The sequence below is a fragment of the Phascolarctos cinereus genome, unplaced genomic scaffold (genome assembly GCF_003287225.1).
Source record: "Phascolarctos cinereus isolate Bilbo 61053 unplaced genomic scaffold, phaCin_HiC Scaffold_3;HRSCAF=262, whole genome shotgun sequence".
NCBI lineage: Eukaryota > Metazoa > Chordata > Mammalia > Diprotodontia > Phascolarctidae > Phascolarctos > Phascolarctos cinereus.
Genome location: NW_027555736.1, coordinates 142,661,406 through 142,669,659, shown reverse-complemented (window position 1 = coordinate 142,669,659; position 8,254 = coordinate 142,661,406).

The following is an 8,254-nucleotide window of genomic DNA, read 5'->3' as shown; positions in this document are numbered from 1 at the left end:
GACATAGAAAATGTATTTTTTTTGTTTTTTTCTTAACTATTTTTTTTTACTACAAGGGAGGATTTTTGGAGGTGGGTGATTATTGAGAAATGACGGTGTTTTTTTTTTTTTTAAAGTATTTGTTATGGGAACTGGCATAAACACAGAGGGCCTCTGAAAGCATCGCTCTACAGGGAGAAAGCTGAAAACATGCTTCCAGAAGAATAGTGATGATATATAATGGAAGTACCCTGGAGAGACTTGAGTTTATATGGCAGAGATTCTATAACTGGTCCCATCTCATGAACCTTGTGATTAGGAGGACCATTTTCCTATTGGCTATTGAGGCATTCAGAAAAGTACTAGCAACCAGAACTTTGACCCTGTCAAAACAGGCCTTAGTCTTTCTCCACCATTTTTTTTCTCTTCAGTTTTAAGTGAAGGAGATTAATCTGGATCATGTGTTTCAAAAGGTCAGAAGAATGAGCCTCTGACATCCCAGTATCTTGGCATCTCTGCATTAAGGTTTTGTAGCCAGCCCTGCCTTGATTCCCCAAGGAGCAGGGAGTGACTTTTCAGTGGTGACTTACTGGACTCAGCAAGAGGGGCAGCAGAGACAAGGACTTGGATGCAAACTTGGTAGGATCAATGCTATGTAGGAACTGTGCTAAAAATGAGTCTATTCTCCTCTCCATCCCCCTCACTCCACCCCTGACTGAGACTGAGGTGGGACAAGGGAAAGCGGGTCCCTGAAGTGTCAGAGGGAGGGGGAAATGTTTGTACTTTTGTTCTTGCCTGATCCTTGAAATAAATGTCCCTATGTAGAAAAGAATTCTTGTTAAGTTTACAAATGGAACTGCAACACTAGTCATCACAAGGACATGCAAACCTGTGGAGACTTGAGCCAATGTAGTTAGGGAAGTGATACCCCTGACCTCTCAGGGTACCCCTAGGACTCCAAGAAGAGATGTGTAGCAGCTTGGATCTAGGACAGTGGGCCAAAAAGTGCTCATTTCATGTCAATGAGATATTTAGTTAAAGAAAAAAAAAGAAAGATTTCCTATTATGTTTGTCCCATAGACAACACTGAGCCAATGAAAAAAGCTAAAGTTTAGATCCAAGGTTCTTAAAAGATTATTTCAGTTCTTCAACAGATGATACAGAAGAGAGAGGAATGGATGTGTCTATGGTGACTGGACCACTAAGATTCAAATTTCAAGAATCTTATAACCAAAGTGAGCAGACAAGAGAGGAAGATAAATCTTTACCTGCAGCTGGGGATGAGAAGTAAGTCTCATTTGGGTGTTCACTGGAGGATCAATAGTGATTATTGTTATAAGTAAGAAGACAATGAAACCCAGAAAAGATGGATAGTCAGAGAACTGGCCTGCTTGGTCCTGGGACCAAGAGTGAAATTGGTTAGGCAAGTAGAAATAGAAGAAACAGCCTAATTTTTCATTATTCTCCTTTATACTCTCTATATGACAAATTGGACTTTGATTTGTTCCCTGAATTCAATATGTTCCCTTCTGTTTCCATGCACTTATAAAACTATCTCCCATGCCTAGAATACATTGCTTTACATTTGCCTCTTAAATTCCTTTTATTTCTTCAAGGCTCAGTTTTAGGTGTCACCTCCTTGACCCTCCCCCTTTTTAGTATTCTCTCCCTTTTCAACTATTCCTTGACCACTCTGTCTTGTCTCTTCTTTGCCTCTTTCATACCTTACCTCTTAGGGCTGTTATGAGAATAAAATGAGATAATGTTATGTGTGGTGCTTTGTAAACCTTAAAGGCTATATAAATGTTAGATATATCATGGAGGTTGGGGGAGTGTGTGACTGGCCAATGAGGGTCCAGTCCTGAGAATATGCTCAGATTCACCCTTCCTTGTGGGTTATATAGAATATTCATAGATGTTCCTTGCTTGGTTTCAATCCCATACATAGAACTTTGGGGAATTGGTTTCTGGCCATGAGTGACTGAGGGCCTAGTACTGAGTCCTCTGGTTGGCTGAAGAGCTGGAAGCACGATGAATCAGGAACTAAAGCATGTATGCAAAAGATTTAGGTAATCTTATCTTTCATTCTCTTCCCTGGAGGCTTTCAATTAAGGAGGACTTCAGTGAGCTACAAGGTCATCAGGTGACCAGTGAGTTCAGGATGTCCTGAAGTCCATCAGAGATTGCACAGGTGGTAAGAGCTGAATGGTGGCCCAAGAGTCCATCAGAGCTGCTATGGCAGAGTCTACAGTGGGAATCTAGCTCTCTAAATAGTTGAAAGATAGCACCAAGGATAGTGGAAGCTTCAGGGATCATGATCTTTTGTGTTGGAAAGAAATTCTGGCTATGGACTCTAAAAAGATACTGGTGCACCAAGCCCATAGAAAATTACACCTATAGGGAAGAACCTCATGAGTGAGAACTCCACCAATGGGGAGAAGGAATTCTAGGGTCAGGAGTTTGGAGGTGCCCTTGGCTACACATGCTTCACTGCCATTGGGCTATAAGTTTGAGCCTACTCTTCCCAGGGGCCTTGAGTGTTCAAGGGAAGAATGTACCCCCCAGTTTGGGGGATGTTTGGTGACTTCCGTCTTTGCTGTAGTTTCTCAGTAAATATTCCTTTTGTAAAAACTAACTGATTTCAGTTGGTTGATTGATATTGAGGGACACATGGTATTAGAAATCATAACTGTCAAAGTTACTTCTGTAGGGAGGTATACTATCTGCCATTCTAGGACCCAACATGACAGTTCAAGGGAGAGCTGGGTGAGCGGCCCAAGAGGGCGGTACTAAATTATTATTCTTTGTCAATAAACCATAGCCTCCAGTGAAGTCTATGCTCCTTGAAGACAGAGAATGTTCAGGTTTGTTTGGTTTTTTGTCCTTCTATTTCCCATGTCTAACACAGGATCTCAACAAATATTTGTTAAAATAAATTTAATGGAAAGGTAATGGAGCAAGTAAAACCTTAGATTTCCAGTATGAAGAGACCTTCAAGGTCCAATTTTCTTATCTTACAGTTGAGGAAACAGAGACCCAGAGAGGCTAAACAACTTACCAAGTAGACAGTGGCAGAACCAGGATTTGAACCCAGGTTCCTCTGACTCCAAATCCAGCACTATTTCACTCTCTCTTTCTGTCTCCTGTCTTTGTCTCTGTCTCTCCCCATTCCCCAAGGGAAAGGGGAGAAAAAAGAGACAGAAATCAGGAAGAAAGAAGAAGGAAAACAGGACGCTGTAATGAACATTGTATTGAAGAGCATCTGAGGAGGGCATGTTGCAGGGTTAATGCAAGATGTCTGTCACCTTATGCTAAACAGATACTTTCTTTGGCCTTTGCAATATTTTATCAATCATTTAACATCTTATGCTGCTGCATTCCCAACCAGCCAGAATGAATTTTAGCTACTCAGAAAATAAATCTTTTGTGGGGTGTTCTGGATATACTTTAATTCTATTATTTTTATGAATGTATGGAAAAAATATTAAGTACTTATTATATGCCAAGTGTTGTGCTAAACACTTGAGATACAAGTAGAAAAAGAAAACTGTCCTTGTTCTCAAGTAGCTAACACTCTAAAAGGGAGATGCAACACATTGAGCCACATTGTGAGTGGCAAGGCTCAGGAATCCTAAGGATGCACAGGAATGGCCCATCACCACTGGGAAGAGGAGGAGTACAGCTAAGGGTCATAGTGGAAAGGAGATTCTGGGTTCCCTTTGTAGGACTTAAGGTAAATAGGGATCAGTATCCAGCCAGCAGGGGAAAAGAAGAAGGGGGCATTGACCAGAAGGCTCAGGGTAGGCTATAGGATATGGAAGGGTAAAGGTGACACCTTTATTATTATGCTGTTCACTGACCTGAATCTTTTCATAAAACCAAATGCTTTAGAAAGAAAGAAGAGGCTTTCTCAGCCAAGAAACATGGCTATTTCAAGTTGATTAAAGGCTCCCTAAGTTATTTATACATTCTGGGACAGCCTCATCTCTGAATGCTTTTCATTTAGAGAATGAAAGGTGAAAGGGAAAGAAAACCCACAAGAGTGACTCAAAGTTTATGGAAGTAACAACAGGTAACTCTTAAAGAAATAAACAGTAGACCCATTGTGGACTTGTTTTTCCTAGTGATCTACCTCCAGGAGGCACCCTGACATAACACACCAGGCCAGTTGTTTACCACTCAGAGACATAGAACTGGTAGAGTTGGAAGCACCCTTAGAAATTTAATCCAGCAGCCTTATTTGCCAGATAAGAAAACTGAAGCCCAGAGAGGTGAGATGACTTTCCCAAGGTCATATCACTACCTAGGAAAGCACTCAGGCTCTGTACTGTCCCAGAGTCTATCCTGAGGCTTTCTTATTTGCTCTCCAGTTGGCACTTCCAGTTCTAGAGAAAACTTTGGAGAAGCATGCATAGGATCTGCCTAAGCTGCCATTTTCTTTCCAACTTCCTTACTTCTAACCCGGTGCATGTCCTCACATGTTCTCACCTATAGGCTCAGTACCATCCATGCCCTAGAATTGGTTTCTGCCCTAGCAGGAAGCATATAAAAGGCTTCTTCCTGAGTGGCTTAGGCTCTTGCCTCAGAATCAAAATCACCTTGGTTGCTGGTGTTCTCTGTTCTCTCCCTCACCTTGCCCTGTGCCTTTATATTCTATGAATCTCTTATTTCATGATTACCTACCTGACCTTTTGACTTACCTTGTCTTTCACTTCATTTTTCATGTCCACTACTTCAGCATGAGTAACTGATGCCTCACCAGCTGCTTTTCCTTGAACTCCAATCCTTAGAGTCACCCTGACTTGTTTGGCCTATCAGTTTCGAACCTTGACTAACCCAATCTCACTGCCATGTCTCAGTATCAGATGTATACCCCATATCCTTGTCCTCCCCCCTTACCTAGCCCAGGGCTAACATGTTTTAGTGTTTTTAAAAATTGTTTTTGACTCTAAATCTCAAAAGCAGGACCAATGGTTAGGAAACCCATTTGGCCTATATACCAAAGCAGACCACCACCAGCATTGGTATACTCCTTTATATTTAGCTCACAAGAACAGGTAAACATACCAAATTAAAAAATTGGGGTGGTCACTAAAGGCCATTATGCTCATTCTTATCTCTAAACCTTTTTTGTGTTCTTGTTCCCTTCCTACCTGGAATAGCTGTCTCTATTATTTACACTTATCTAAAATCTACTTATCTTTCCTAGTTCAGACCCAGTTTCACTTTCACTATGAAGCCTACCCTGTGGAAAAAAAGGCTTTGGACTAGGAGTCAGAACCTATCCTTTAGTTCTCCCTCTGCCATTAACTAGCTTTCTGACCTTGGGCAAGTCATTTAAACCTGGTGGGTTTCAGTTTCCTCATTTCCTCCAGTAAAGAGAATCCTGGCCAAGATTAGAAATTCATTTATTATGTCTAGCCATTGCTTTTTGAAATGCAACGAAGGGAGGGCCAGTTTTCCTATCAATCCATAAAATAATAGGATCTTAGAGCCCAAAGAGAGCTTAGAGAAAATGGCCTTCTGGGATCAAACCTCAGGTTAGGAACTGGTCAATTTGATCTCAGGAACTTTGTGGGGGCTAGGGCCTAGAGCAACATGAGACCCAGAGAGATGAAGGGACTTACACGAGGTCACTGAGTTAGTAAGTAGCAGAGACAGGATTCAAACCTTTGATGCTATATCCTGTGCTCTTTCTGCTATATCATCCTAAGACCTCAGGCATCCCTGAAACTTTTTTTTTTTTTTGGTTTTTGATGAGGCAAAGTTAAGTGACTTGCTTAGGGTCACACAGTTAGTAAGTGTCATGTGTCTGAGACCAGATTTGAACTCAGGTCCTCCTGACTCCAAGGCCAGAGTTCTATCCACTGTGCCACCAAGCTGCCCCTATCCCTGAAACTCTTTGAGAGAATGGACCATTTCAGTTTCAGTAGGGGGAATGTCAACTATGAAATCTCTGACTTCATAAGAGAAGGCAAGGAGCAGGGTACTAACAATAGAAGCTTTGAGTGAAACAGGGAAGAAGTCAACTCTGCCGGTTTCATTCTTCTACCTGATTGGCATCCTGATAAACCCTGAAGAGGGGAATGAGGCAAAGGGAGGTTCCACGTGGTGACTGCATCTGACTTGGCAATTTAGCAGGCAAAGGTTTAACATATATTGGCACACCCTGATCCACTGGTTAATCTTTCCTGTATTTGGTTGAAATGCCAAACAACTATCTTCGGTAGGGTAAGGTACTTTACTAAATTTAAGATCTGTCTAATAATTGATGGACTTATTTTGACATTTTAAATAACATTCAACCATTAGCTAGATTGGACAGACACTGAAGTTCAGGGAGGAGAAAAATCAGAATTGTTGAACTGCACGTCTCAATGTCTACAGTTGCTGAGTAACCTCAGCCTCTGAGAGCCAGGTGTATTAATACATAGTGGACAGGATCTTGTACTTGGAGTCAAAAGATCTTAGGTCAAATTATACCTGCAACATTAACTAGCTGCATTATTCTGGGCATGTCATGTAACCTCTTTGAGACTCAGTTTCTTCATCTGTGAGATGGGGATAATAATATATATGGCACCTACCTCACAGGGTTGTTGTACGACTCAAATGATATAACATATATGAAAAGCACTTTGTAAATTTTACAGTGCTAAAAATAATCAACTATTATGATGATTATGTTATAAACAGAATGTAATATAATAAATGAACTTTGGAGAAGAGGAGTAAAAGATGTCATTAAGGAATTATATGATAGGAAGAGAAGATAGACTGATCCCATGGCAAGAATGACAGGTGGTGGACAGCCAGAGGGCTCCACTCTCTCTTTAGTGATGGCAGGAGAAAGCAAAGAAGGCCTCCAGTATGGTGAGCAGATCCACCAGAGGGAGAAGGATGGGAGGACTTGGGTGAGAGTTATATAGCATGCACCAGGCACGAATGGACTACAATCTACATCAATGGAGGAAACTCCTAAAGCTCATGATGAAATCATACATCTATTTGAGTAATTGAGGATGAGGATGAGGATATAATATTAATATATTAAATATTATGTCATATATATGACATGTATATATGATAGTTCCTTCCTTGGTCTCCCCGCACAAATAAAAGCTGTCCACTTGGGCTGCTGTTTGGCCATGGGTGCAAGTGTTGACAGATGTCCATGACATGTGACATAGTGTTTCCAAAGAAGCTTCCAGGAACAATATAAGAAACTGGTGAGGAAAGGCAGTGCAGAGAAAGTTAAAAGGAAGAAGGGAAATTTGAAGGTGAAAATGTTCCCAAATGGTAAAAAAAAAATACAAGTTAGATGACAAAACAGGAAAATGATAAATGTTGGAGAAGATGTGGGAAAATTGGAACACTAATGGATTGTTGGTAGAGTTGTGAACTGATACAACTTTTCTGGAGAGCAATTTGGAACTTTGCCCAAAGAACTATAAAACTGTGCATACCCTTTGACCCAGGATTACCACTTTTAGGTCTGTACCCCAAAGAGATTATAAAAATGGGAAAAGGACCCACATGTACAAAAATATTTATAGCAGCTCTTTTTGTGGTGGCAAAGAACTGGAAATTGAGGGGATGCCCATCAATTGGGGAATGGTTGAACAAGTTGTGGAATGTGAATGTAATGGAACACCATTGTGCTATAAGAAATGATGAGCAGGCAGACTTCAGAAAAACCTGGAAAGACTTATATGAACTGATGCTGAGTGAAGTGAGCAGAACCAGAAGAACATTGTACACAGTCAAAGCCACATTGTGTGATAACTAACTTTCATAGATTTGGCTCTTCTCAGCAATACAAGGATCTAAGACAGCTCCAAAAGACTAATGGTGGAAAATGCTATCCACATCAAGAGAAACAACTATGGAGTCTGGATGCAGATGGAAGCATACTATCTGATCTCTTTTTTCTTTTTCTTTTTCTTTTTTTTGTGTGTGTATCTTGTTTCTTCTTTCTCGTGGTTCCTCCCATTGGTTCTAACACTTCTTTACAATATGACTAATATGAAAATATGTTTAATAGGAATGTATATGTAGAGTCTATATCAAATTGCATGCCATCTTGGGGAGAAGGAAGAGGAGAAAATTGAAAACTCAAAAGCTTATGGAAGTGAATGTTAAAAACTAAAAGTAAATAAATTAATTAAAAATTAAGAAAAAAAAGTCAACATAGTTTTGATTTGTGACTCAAACATATGACAAGTTAAATGTGGCTGTTCATCAGGCTAGTTAAAGGGTAATGGATTTTTCTGGC